The sequence below is a fragment of the Sceloporus undulatus genome, chromosome 8, assembly GCF_019175285.1.
Source record: "Sceloporus undulatus isolate JIND9_A2432 ecotype Alabama chromosome 8, SceUnd_v1.1, whole genome shotgun sequence".
Lineage (NCBI taxonomy): Eukaryota > Metazoa > Chordata > Lepidosauria > Squamata > Phrynosomatidae > Sceloporus > Sceloporus undulatus.
The window spans coordinates 26,221,303-26,232,899 of NC_056529.1; the positions used below are offsets into that span (position 1 = coordinate 26,221,303).

The following is an 11,597-nucleotide window of genomic DNA, read 5'->3' on the forward strand; positions in this document are numbered from 1 at the left end:
TCCTGACAGGACAGCAAGTGCGATGGTCAATCCTGCTGACACACTCAAACCCAGACAGCATGCAAAACATTTGGAGATAAATCATCCAAGGAACATTGTAATGAGGGGAAATAATCATCATCACCACGTTGGAACCCTTCCCTTAGCATTCTATGTATTAAAATGAAACGACAAAAATCTTTAAATACTCTATGTGCTGACCATTCTAATGTACAAAAACTTAGCTTTCTAAAGGTAATTCCCCACAGATGTATCCATTTCAAAAAGCCCCCATCCACCCACCTCCCGGTTAGAAGAGCTACTGTCCACTTTAAGAGCGAAAATGTTGCTTTAGACTCTCGGTAGCAGCTTGACAGCAGTAAGAACAGTAAATTACAGCTTTGTGGGAGCATCCTATAGTTATCAGTTTTCTCCTTGAATGACCTTCTCATATTCCATGTTCTTTAATATCGTTCTATGTTCATGATCTTCCATCCTCTGTCCAGCTAAACATCTCTGCCTTCCTGTATAGTGTATCATTTAGGGTACCTCATCATGTGAAACCAAAGGCTTTCATACCTGGCATCCATAGTTTTTGTGGGTTTTTCGGACTAATAATAATAATAATAATAATAATATTTATTTGTATACCGCCCTCTGGCAAACCAATCCGGGCGGTTAACAACAGTAAAATATAAAATATGACAATTAAAAACACTTTATCCCTCCCCCCTTTAAGACAGTATTAAACAGTATAACATATTAAAAACACAATATCAAGCATAAAAACAGCAGTTAAAACTAAAAACACTGATATTCCTCTGTTGATCCTCAACCATCACTAAGATGGGGCCACGGGAGGAATGAGGGAATCAGGGAACATGTGGCCATGTTCTAGAAGAGTTTATTCCTGACGTTTCGCCAGCATCTGTGGCTGGCATCTACATACTGATTCTACAGACTAACACAGCTATATCTTTGAATTCTGCCACAGTGACGGAAGTAAATCATCTCCTTTGAGATGTGGTGCTGGGGAAGAGTGCTCAGGATACTGTGAATACTGAGAAGACAAACAAATGGGTCCTAGAACAGATCAAGCCAGATCTGGAAGCCAGGATCACAAAAGTGAGGCTGTTGTACTTTGGCCACATCGTGAGAAGGCAATAATGCTGGGCAAGGTAGAAGGCAATAGAAAGAGAAGAAGATCACACACAAGATGGATGGACTCGGGTCAAGGAGGTTATGGGCCTAAATCTGCAGGACCTGAGCAGAAAAGTGGAGGATAAGGGGTCTTGGGATTGCCGTGAGTTGACTTTGACTTAAGGGCTGTTAACAACAAACTTACACAATGTCACCCCAAAATTGCCACATGTAAAAAATGGTCCCCTTGACTAAATCAACTGCAAAAAAACTTCTTTTGAGGGGAAAAAATTGGTCTAGAACTTGTGCTATGTTGAACAACACATATCTGACCCATTTTCTAAGCCACTTATTAAATTAAGCTTGAAGCACTGAAAATAGGGATTAGCATCTTATAATGCTGTAAACAAAAAAAAACAGCCACTCTTCATCAGTAAGAAACTTCAACTATATCTTTACTTCATTATTCCTGTTTGTAAAATAGCGCCAGATCCAAAAGAGTCCTTTGAACAATAAATGGAAGCATCTCTCTATGTCTCACCATCACTAAGTAAGCAACCAACTTTGTTTTCCTTGTTTGCTTAATCCTGTTCCAAAGCTGGCATCTCTAATTGAAAAGACAGATAAATAATGAAGTCTCCAGCCAAAATTCTAACTCAGAACGGTGAAACTCCCTTTCCCCAAACAGATGCAAGTTGTCGGCATTCAGGCGCATATTGGAGGACATCAAATCGCACACACAAAAAGGACTGCAACCCATACATATGCTTACGGAGGTCAAGCCAACTGTTGTGTGGGAGCCGTACAACTTTGTCTCTTGACTTTTCTCTCATTAAAATATCAATCTAATTGTCGGATTTCTGTCGCTTCCCTTGTTTAATATGGAAATCAGTCTCTTGCATCCCACAGCTAGGAGAATGTGTTACTCCGTTTACTTGATTAGGCTGGGAATTGCAGGTCCTCCTGTCACCATGTTTACAGTTTTAGTGACAAATTTTGCATATCAGATCCGCATAATGCCCTGCCGTCACTTTGCCTGTTCAACACAAATGCTTGAAAAGCGGCCCTCCTTGTTTCCGCTTGCCAGGCTGGCGCTCATTTCCTGTAGCAAGGCAAACTTTTAGTTTTGCAGCTCTTCGCAACATTTGATTAAGATCTCATTTAATTGAACAGACAAATTAGCTCCAAAAGCAAATTAGCTCCACAGACGAGCTACCCAGGCGGACACAGAGCGAAATGTTACACTCCAGCAGTTTTACCCCCTTTGCAACAGGATTACTCATCTCAACCTCAAGCACAGCGGGTAGCGCAGGAATTTCCTTCCCGAAATATAAGAGCTACCATGCCAGGGCACACTAAAAGCCCATCTGCCAAAGACTTCTTTTCACATGTTATCCTATGGGGCAGAGTCTCAAGCCATGAACCAAAGAGAAAATAACACAACCCTACCAAACTTTCATGAGCAAGGAGACATCTCGATTGAATCCTTCTTGGGGTTTCCTTCTTCTATTTGTAACAAACACACTTGTCCCTCCATATTCACTAGGGTTAGGGGCACAAGACCCCCATGAATATGGAAAACCCACAAATAACAAAAACACCATGTTTTTATCCAAGAGGACCTAGGTTCTCCAGTGCAACTCTGTGGTCAACGTCCGACAGACACTGGCCATAGAACTGCGCTGGAGGACCCACAAATACCTGGTAGAGTAATCTCTCTAGGAATCCCTAGGTCTTTCAGGGCAACCTTTAGTTAAAGTTGACCATAGAGTTGCACTGGAGAACCTAGATATTTCAAGAGAGAACATATGAATCAAATCCACAAATATCAAAGCCACAAATATGGAGGGATGAGTGTATTTGTTTGTTAGCTTGTGTGTGTGTACTACGGGAGGAGGGAAAACCACACACAAAACTGGATATCTGTGCACAAGGACTATTCTTTAGAGCAGACCTTAATAGTTATATTCGGAATCATTCCATTTTTAAAAAATCAATTTAATTTCCTTCAAATTAATCACTGGTTTTTACCCAACCTGATTGAAAGTTTCCTCTCGACAACGTAATCATCACGCGAGAAATGTACAGACTTCGCCCAGCCTACAGAGACACTTTGGACTCGACACATTTTAAGACCATGAGACTAATTTCCAATCTCTCCAAATGCTGACTTTCGGCTGGAGCCACTTAATGCAAACCAGATTCTGCTCAACTAAGTTACCTGAGAGCCGCAGCCTTGGGGCATTACTGAAGACTGCAAATGCAGACAAATGTCGGCTCCCGCTCAATGTGTTTAACTGGAAATTGGAAAGTGGGGAACCTGGAGATCAAATATGAGCTGAGTGAACTTTTCTGCTGATCAGCAAGGCTGCCATCCTGGAACTTGTCTGTGTCGGTGCCTTCAAATTGCTTGTTGACTTACGGTGACCTCATGAATTTCATAGGGCTTTCTTAGGCAAGGAATCCTCAGAGGTGGCTTTACCAGTTCCTTTCTCCTTTCTCTGAAAGATAGCCCACAGCACCTGGTATTCCTAGGCGCTCCCCCATGCAAGTACTAACCAGGGTTGACCCAGCTTAGCTTCCAAGATCAGAAGGAATCTGGTGCCTTATGTAGGTTACGGATATATGGCACATAGTCAGTAATACCTGGACATTACTCCTTCTCCTTAAAATATCTGTCCTCTCAAAATTCGATTGCCCCCATTTGTTTCCTCAGTATTATAAGATACAATCCCTGTCCCCCTAGCTTTACATTCCTCCTCTTATAGGTTTCACTATGCTTGGCTGTTCACCGAGACATGGAGCTTTGATTTCGAGGAGAAACAATGCACTGACAACATGCTGAGCAAAGATCTAAGGCTCTCCCCCAGCCGCCTCCCCCGCTTCCCCATCCACCAAGTGCTCTGCCATCCTGGCAGGCTGGTTTTTCTAATGTCAGGGAATTTGTGTCGGTCTGGATTTGAGACATCAGCACAAGTCTTTCTTCTCATTCCTGCTGATGAATGAAAGAGCATTTTCAATTGTGTACAATCCGGCAGCCCTTATGGCACTTCACACCTAATCAAAGGCCACGGCTGTGATGCAAACTGCTTCAACCGGCAATTCCCAGCACAGTCCCACCGGGTAGGAAGGACAGCTGGGGAACATGTAGTGTGCAACTCTCCTGCAATGGGGAACTGGATGATGGGCAGAGAAGGCCCAAACAGTGAGGTGCAGGACCCTATCAACAGCACGTCTGGGACGGAAGCTGAAAACCAGCACCGATGTTCTGTTTTCAACAAACACAGAACAATTCTAGACTCTGGAAAAAGTTTTGGCAAGTCTGTGGGGAAGGACAGGTTGCTTACCTGTAACAGTATTTCTTCGAGTGGTCATCTGCGAATACATACAAATGGGTTTCACTGCGCCTGCGCAGTGCTGCTCGGAACCTACTGGAATCACTGGGCAGAGTTAACTCTGCAACATATTGAAACTTTTTGGCGGTAACTCTGCCCACCCGTTATAAGGCCCCTGCCTTCCCGCTCTTTTCCCCAGTTCCGCAATTTTTCTGCCAAGCAGGCGATGTAAAGAGCCAATGTGAGCAGGACACTGAGGGGATGGACGGGTGGGATTTGTATGTATTCGCAGATGACCACTCGAAGAAATACTGTTACAGGTAAGCAACCTGTCCTTCTTCGTGGTCTCTGCGAATCATACAAATGGATTTAGACTGACAAGCTAAGGTATGCGGCGGAGGGAGTGTCCTGATACCAAAGCTATGGTAAACCAAGGTATATTTATTACAATAAAACACCTTGAACCATAAAAGCATCAGTCTTTGTGTTCATGCACAGATCAACATAGCAATAACATTGCTAAACCTGAGGGGGGAACAGAGGTCATGCAAGACCGGTCTCCCAGAACTTGTGCAAACCAACATTCAACAAAATGTAAACAGTGTCAACTGTACAAGTGTAGTTAACACAAACCATCAGTAGTGCAATCAATGCAACCCTGAAACCAACACAGCCCTCCCGAAAGCTGCGTCTCGGATGGCTCTGGTTTCCAACCTGTAATGTTTAATAAAGGTTAAAGGTTGGAACCAGACAGCAGCCTTGCAGACATCCTCCAAAGGAATCCCCGACAGGAATGCAGAGGATGCTGCCATTGACCTTGTGGAATGGGACCGAACCCTGCCAGGGAGAGGCTTGCCTAACAGTTCATAGCACACCACCGGGACACACACCACGCTGGGAATGGCGGTTCTCCCAGATCCGACACTGGACACGCTGGCCCGAGAAGATGAGGCGGGGGGCGCCGAAGGCGGGACAGAAGATGACCGCGAGCCTCCCTCTTGCACCTTCCCCAGGGCAATCGCCGAAGTGAGCCGGGACTCACGTTTTTTCCGGGCCTGGGACGAGAGGGATCTGCAGAGCAGGCAGGCCTTGGTGTCATGGTTCTTGCCCAGGCACAGCAGGCAGGAGGAGTGCGGGTCTTGAACGGGCACCTTGCCCCCGCAAATGTTGCACTTCTTGAAAGGTGCAGGTATTTCCAAGGTCGACAAAACCAGAGGAGAATCCGAAAACGAGGTCAACAGTCCGAAAGTCCGAAGTTACCAGGGGCAGGAGACAAAGAGTGGTCAAAATACAGTCCGAGGTCAAAAACGAGAGTGATTCCAAGCAAGCGAAGCAAGCGAAAGTTCCCTGAAGCAGCTAGCGCGGCGGAAAAAAGAAACTGGGGAAAAGAGCGGGAAGGCAGGGGCCTTATAACGGGTGGGCGGAGTTACCGCCAAAAAGTTTCTATATGTTGCAGAGTTAACTCTGCCCAGTGATTCCAGTAGGTTCCGAGCAGCACTGCGCAGGCGCAGTGAAACCCATTTGTATGATTCGCAGAGACCACGAAGAAGAAGCAACAGTCCCTGGCACAGTGCATAGTTTGCATGGTGAAGGCTATAGATGCCAATATAGGCATCTCCAGCTATATAAATGATCTACAGTACAGACTGGGACCAGAAATGCTTGGGACCAGAAGTGTTTTGGATTACTGAGAGTAGGGTTTTTTGGTTTTGAATTTTGGAATACCTGTATTTGCATATACCCAAATAATGAGATAGCAATGGATTCAAACTACAGGAAAAGCAATTCCAGCTCAACATTAGGAAGAACTTCCTGACTGTAAGAGCTGTTTGACAGTGGAATATGAAAGTGGAATATGCATGGTGGAGTCTCCTTCTTAGGAGGTTTTAAAACAGAGGCTTGATGGCCATCGGTGGGGGATGCTTGAATTGTGTGTTCCTGCATGGCAGAATGGCCCTTGTAGTCTCTTCCAACTCTATGATTCTATGGTCTTGGAGATGGGACCCAGCCTCGTGAGAGGAGGGCCTCTTGTGAAGGGTTTCAGGCTCCTGTGAGATCTCAGGTCTCATAGGAATCCCCAAAACCTGGAAATCTTGAGATGGCAAGCCAATGGCCATCATGAGGGAAAGGGTTTTGCTGCCACCAAGCTGAGCATGCTGCTTGATCTGTAGTGGAAACAGCAAGCACCAGCAACACTCACAACAGCCCCTTCTCCAGATGTGAGGTGTAATGTGAGGGCAGCATGTTCGAACAATACCTGAAAATACAGGATTTTTGGTCTCCTGTTTAATGCTCATAGGGGACACTTAATTTCAATAAGGGACACTCCTTACAAGGTACATCTGGCACCCCTCCGCAATAGACAAGACATCAGGCTGTGATCTACTGCTAGTAGAAACTACTGCCCACTATTTTCTTACAAAGAATATCTGAATGGGTGGATTTTGGTTTAAGACATTTAGCATCTTAAGCAAAAATTCAGCGCTTGAAACATTCAAGGCAGATTACGGGTACACCTTAATTGTTAAGAAATTGCACATACTTTTGTTTCATACTGACTGACCATAGGAATTTGAGTTTTATTTTATTTTAGACATTGCCAGACTAATGTCAGTCCATCTCTGTCCTACAGTTACTGTTTGTTAAGAGACAAGGAAGCTGCCAAATCCCCAGCAACTGGGAAGCACAAAATAAGGATCTGTATTTCAGTGAATGCTTTCAGCACGAACAGAAGGGGCTTTCAGGTCCCTTTACTGCTCATTACGTTTACTCCTCTTGAAGGCAAAAGCGCCTCTGGCTAAGGAGCGATGGATGGCAGCACTTCAGGAGCCCAAAGGGACTGGCATGACAGCTAAGGAGAGCATCTCTCTCTTCCTTCCTTATCTCTTCGAACCCATCACGTTCCCCCAAACACTGGCACACTTTCAACTACCCTCACAGTTTGGGAGCAAGAAACAATAGTTCTCCCTCGATCCCTGGCCTCTTAGGTTTCAGGCACGAAAACATTTAGCGGCCTTGTCCCTGCTTTGCATTCGAGTGAACAATATGCCAAGATATTTTTGCAGAGCTGTCAGATCTGTATTCTCTTCCTCAACTCCCTGGCACTTCACAGCTCTATCACCCTTTGACCTCCTCAGACACCTGAAACTATGCCCAGTATGACTAATCGTACCTAGAACCATAGAACTTTAGAGTCCCATGGGACCACATTGGCCATCTATCCAAGCCCCTGGCATGAAGGAATACAGTACATAACTGACACATTCCTGAAAGATGTCCATCCAACCATTGTTTAAAGGCCTCCAAAGAAGGCTTTTAAATCCAAAATCCATGGATACTAAAGTCCCATTAAATATAAAGGTAAGGGAAAATGGTGTCCCTTATAAAAATGGCAAAATTGAGGTTCGCCTTATGGATTTTACATTTTTGGGGAATATTTTCAAGTCGTGGGTACCTGAATCCCTGGATAACAAATCCATGGATAAGGAGGGATGATTGTACTTGCTAGGATCTCCACCCTGAATATAAGCTGCCTGCAGCAGGGACTTCTATTTGAAGGTTATATAGGCCTAAAGCAATTAAACTGTGGAACAAGAAGTTCCCAGTTCAAATCTCACCTCTCTCTCTCGAATTTGCTGGCATAGTTCTGATTTAACAGGAAACCATCATTTCCCAATACAGTGGTACCCCGGGATACGAAATACCCACGTTACGAAATTTCCGGGTTACGAAAAAAATCCATTGAAAATAATTGTTCCGGGTTCCGAAGGTTATTTCGGGTTACGAAAAAAATTTTGGTGCTTTTCGGCGCTTTTTCGCACGAAATCGCGGCTTTTCCCCATTAGCGCCTATGGGCTATTCGGCTTACGAAGTATTCCGGGTTACGAAAGCGGCGGCGGAACGAATTAATTTCGTAACCCGGGGTACCACTGTATGAGTCGGTGCCGCCAAAGAGCTCACAGATGGTGTGCTTCCTCCCATTTTTCTATTCTAAGGAGAGAAGGTTAAAAGCAAAATGTTTCAAATCAACCCATTCTTCGTTATATCCAAACTCAAGAAACTGTGAGTCATTTTAAGAGTAGTATATAATAATGTGAAACCTGTTAGAACTAACCACAGTCTCCATGTTTGGCTGTAATGGGAAAGAGAGGTTTATCCCTACCCCAAAGTACAACACTGCTCCCCGCCGTACATGAATAAGGCCAAACGATAGCCTTAGGGAAGCCACTGTTCTATCATTCTCAGCCTTATATCCAAAATACTGACATAACTATATCGTCTACTGTAAGGGCTGTTGTATTGATGAGACAGGCGATGCATATGATGCACTTAGAACGTCCCCAAAGTACTATATAAAGCTACTGTAAGCACTGTATACAAGGCAAAATACTGTATATGAGAGCGGTTGTGGTGTGATTATTTAAGTGAAGACTTGGAATCTGGGAGACCAAGATTTGCATTCTCCCTTGGTCTTGGAAACCCACTGGGTGCCCTTGAGCAAGTCAAACTCTCTCAGTCCCAAAAGAAGGCAAAGGCAAACCTCCTCTGAACAAATCTTGCCAAGAAAACCCCATGATGGGTTCGCCTTAAGATTGCTGTAAGGACTAGAAGGCATACAACAAACTGTGTCAATTGTGACCAGCATTTTGGAGAGAAGACAGAGAAAAAGAAACGCAGGCAGGGGACAAGAAAGTTAGGAGGTTGTTTGCACATTTTTACCTGTTGGGGAGAGGGGAGACTTCAGGTGCAAACATTGTGCCAATTTTGTTTAATGGTTGGGATGGGAGCTTTGGAGAACTAGCAAGAGGCTTCAGAGGCCACAAGAAAGGGATCCAAGAGTCACATTTGGCCTGAGAGCCACATTCTTCCCTCTTCTGCTGCAAATATTAAAGCCCCTGTCTGATTTAGCTCTGTCCAGTCACTCTTTGGTGCAAGGGTTTGAATGCAAACCTAAGTTTGTATCCCATCATCTCACTTACTTTCCCACCTTTTGTACTTGCTACGACTTTGACTTCTGCTAATTGTCCCCCCTCACCTCCAATTCTTTCTCTTTGCTAGAAAAGGGCTGTCTGTTTTTCTTTTTCGGCGGAGCCACAAAGTCCATTTTCATTTTAATAATTTCAATCTAACCGTTCCATTTCATATAATGTCCAGAAAGATTGAGACATGATTTTAAACAAAAAATTCCCATACTGTATAAACCCAAAATTTACAACTCACAATCCCAGGAATGGTAAAACTGTGCTGAAACAGAACTTCTATACAGCAACATCTATGCTTTTAACACAGCAGAATGTGGCGCTATTCTTTTTAAATATATAAAAGAGCACTACTTCTCATAGAGTCCAGTCACTAATCGCAGAGGAGAAACAACAAGACACTGTAGAGCTTTTGCCCTTGGTGGGTACCAGGTAGCCTTTGATGGAGGCCAACCATTACAGATCCCTTTGGCCTGACCCTGTTTATGCGACTGACTTTTATCAGTAACCTCTGGCTCTCCTAACCGTGGAAGGATGCTAAATTTCCCCTTCGCTGCCTTAATGGAGTCACCCCGATGCCTTGCAAAGCTGCAGCCCCTTCACCAAGACGTTGTGTTTCCCTGATCTTCACGCTTTCTTCCAAGAGGTTCCTCCAGCCCTGCTCCTCAGATGCTTAATTCAACTTTGGGTTGTTGCCAGGCAATGAGCGAGACACTGTTTTACTTTGGAGACGGAAAGATTTCTAACACTCTGGAGCCAGTGCTACACAAAGACGCAGAGGGCTCCCCGGAATGCACTCTCAAAGGAGGTGACCTTGGGCAGTATCTATTAAGCTTCGGAGGAGATTTTGCTGCTTTCTCCCCCGCTGCTGTTTTCCCAGCAATATCACTACTACTCATCATCATCATCATCCCCATTCCCAGAAGGGGTTAGAATGAAAAACAAAAGAATCTGTAAAAGACAAAAGCAAGCCCTTTATTTAATTTAACTCCTTCTAAGTATCTAAATAGAGCCAGAGTGGTCTAGAAGTTGGGCTCCTGGACTCTGGAGAACAGGGTTCGAATCCCCCTTGGCCACGAAATCCACTGGGTGATCTTGGGCAAGTCACACGCTCTCAGACAGAGAAGAAGGCATTGGCAAACCTCCTCTGAACTAATCTTATCAAAACAAGCCCATGATAGGTTCGCCATAAGTTGGAAATAACTTGAAGGCATTCGCCCACAACAACTATGGAGTAGTGGTTTGAGCGATGGGCTATGACTTTGGAGATCAGGATTCAGTCCAAGAGCTGGGGCAGTCAGGGGCTGATCGGCCTTGAAAAACAGTCCCTGAAGCTCATATGCTCCTTGCTATATGGGCGCAGTTCACTGATACGCAGAAGAGCCCAGTGTTTCCCTAGAAGCATGGAATGGAGTAGTGGAGTGGGAGATCTGTGCGCACCTCACACATTCCCATCCGGCCCGTCTTTCTTCAAGTTTCGCCTATTACTTGCTCTCTGTGCCTAAGAGATTTGTTTTCAGCAGAGAGAGAAAACTAGATGGAAACCTTGAGCCTCGCAGCATCCTAGATACGTACTTACATGGCAAGCAAGAGGGAAACTGAGGTCTAATGAGCCCTCAGGTGCTGCAACCCTGGTCAGTGGTGGTTTAATATTTCTCCTTCCACCTTTTGCACAGTAAGTAGTAGAAGCTAACCGTGATCTTTCCTATTGGCATCCCACCCCTTCGCCGCCATGCAACATGGCCCTATGTGCGCACACGCATACGCTTTTCCTCTCCTTCTCTGGCTCACTCAACAGCAGAGCAGGCGGGCTGGACAGTGACTAATTTTGCTGTCTCCAACTTGTCACTTCAACAAGATTAGATTATTTTAATGTTAATTCATTACCCAATTTAATTCCAATTAATAATCTCCATTACAAGGGCTCATCATGACAGCGATCATAGGGATGTTTTCGGCCGAAGTTCTCGGCAAAACTAAATGACTACTTTCCTGACAAAAACCTTTTGTCTGCTTTCCAAGCAGCAGCTTAAAAAGGAAAAAAGACCCTCAGAGTCTAGTCCATATTCCAAGAGTTGTCTCTGTAGTTACGGAATGGGTTGGCTGCAGAGGTGTAGCTACCAAGGCAAACTAAATGAGTGCTCTGCCCCCTGAAATGTTCTAG

The 11,597-nt window shown here is 44.7% G+C and overlaps 1 protein-coding gene across 3 annotated transcripts in view; it reads right to left on the reverse strand.

Moving 5' to 3' along the window:
• The window catches only part of MAD1L1 (mitotic arrest deficient 1 like 1), a 344,649-nt gene that overhangs the window by 131,099 nt on the left and 201,953 nt on the right, over positions 1-11,597 (reverse strand). The gene's annotated exons all lie outside the window — the stretch shown is intronic.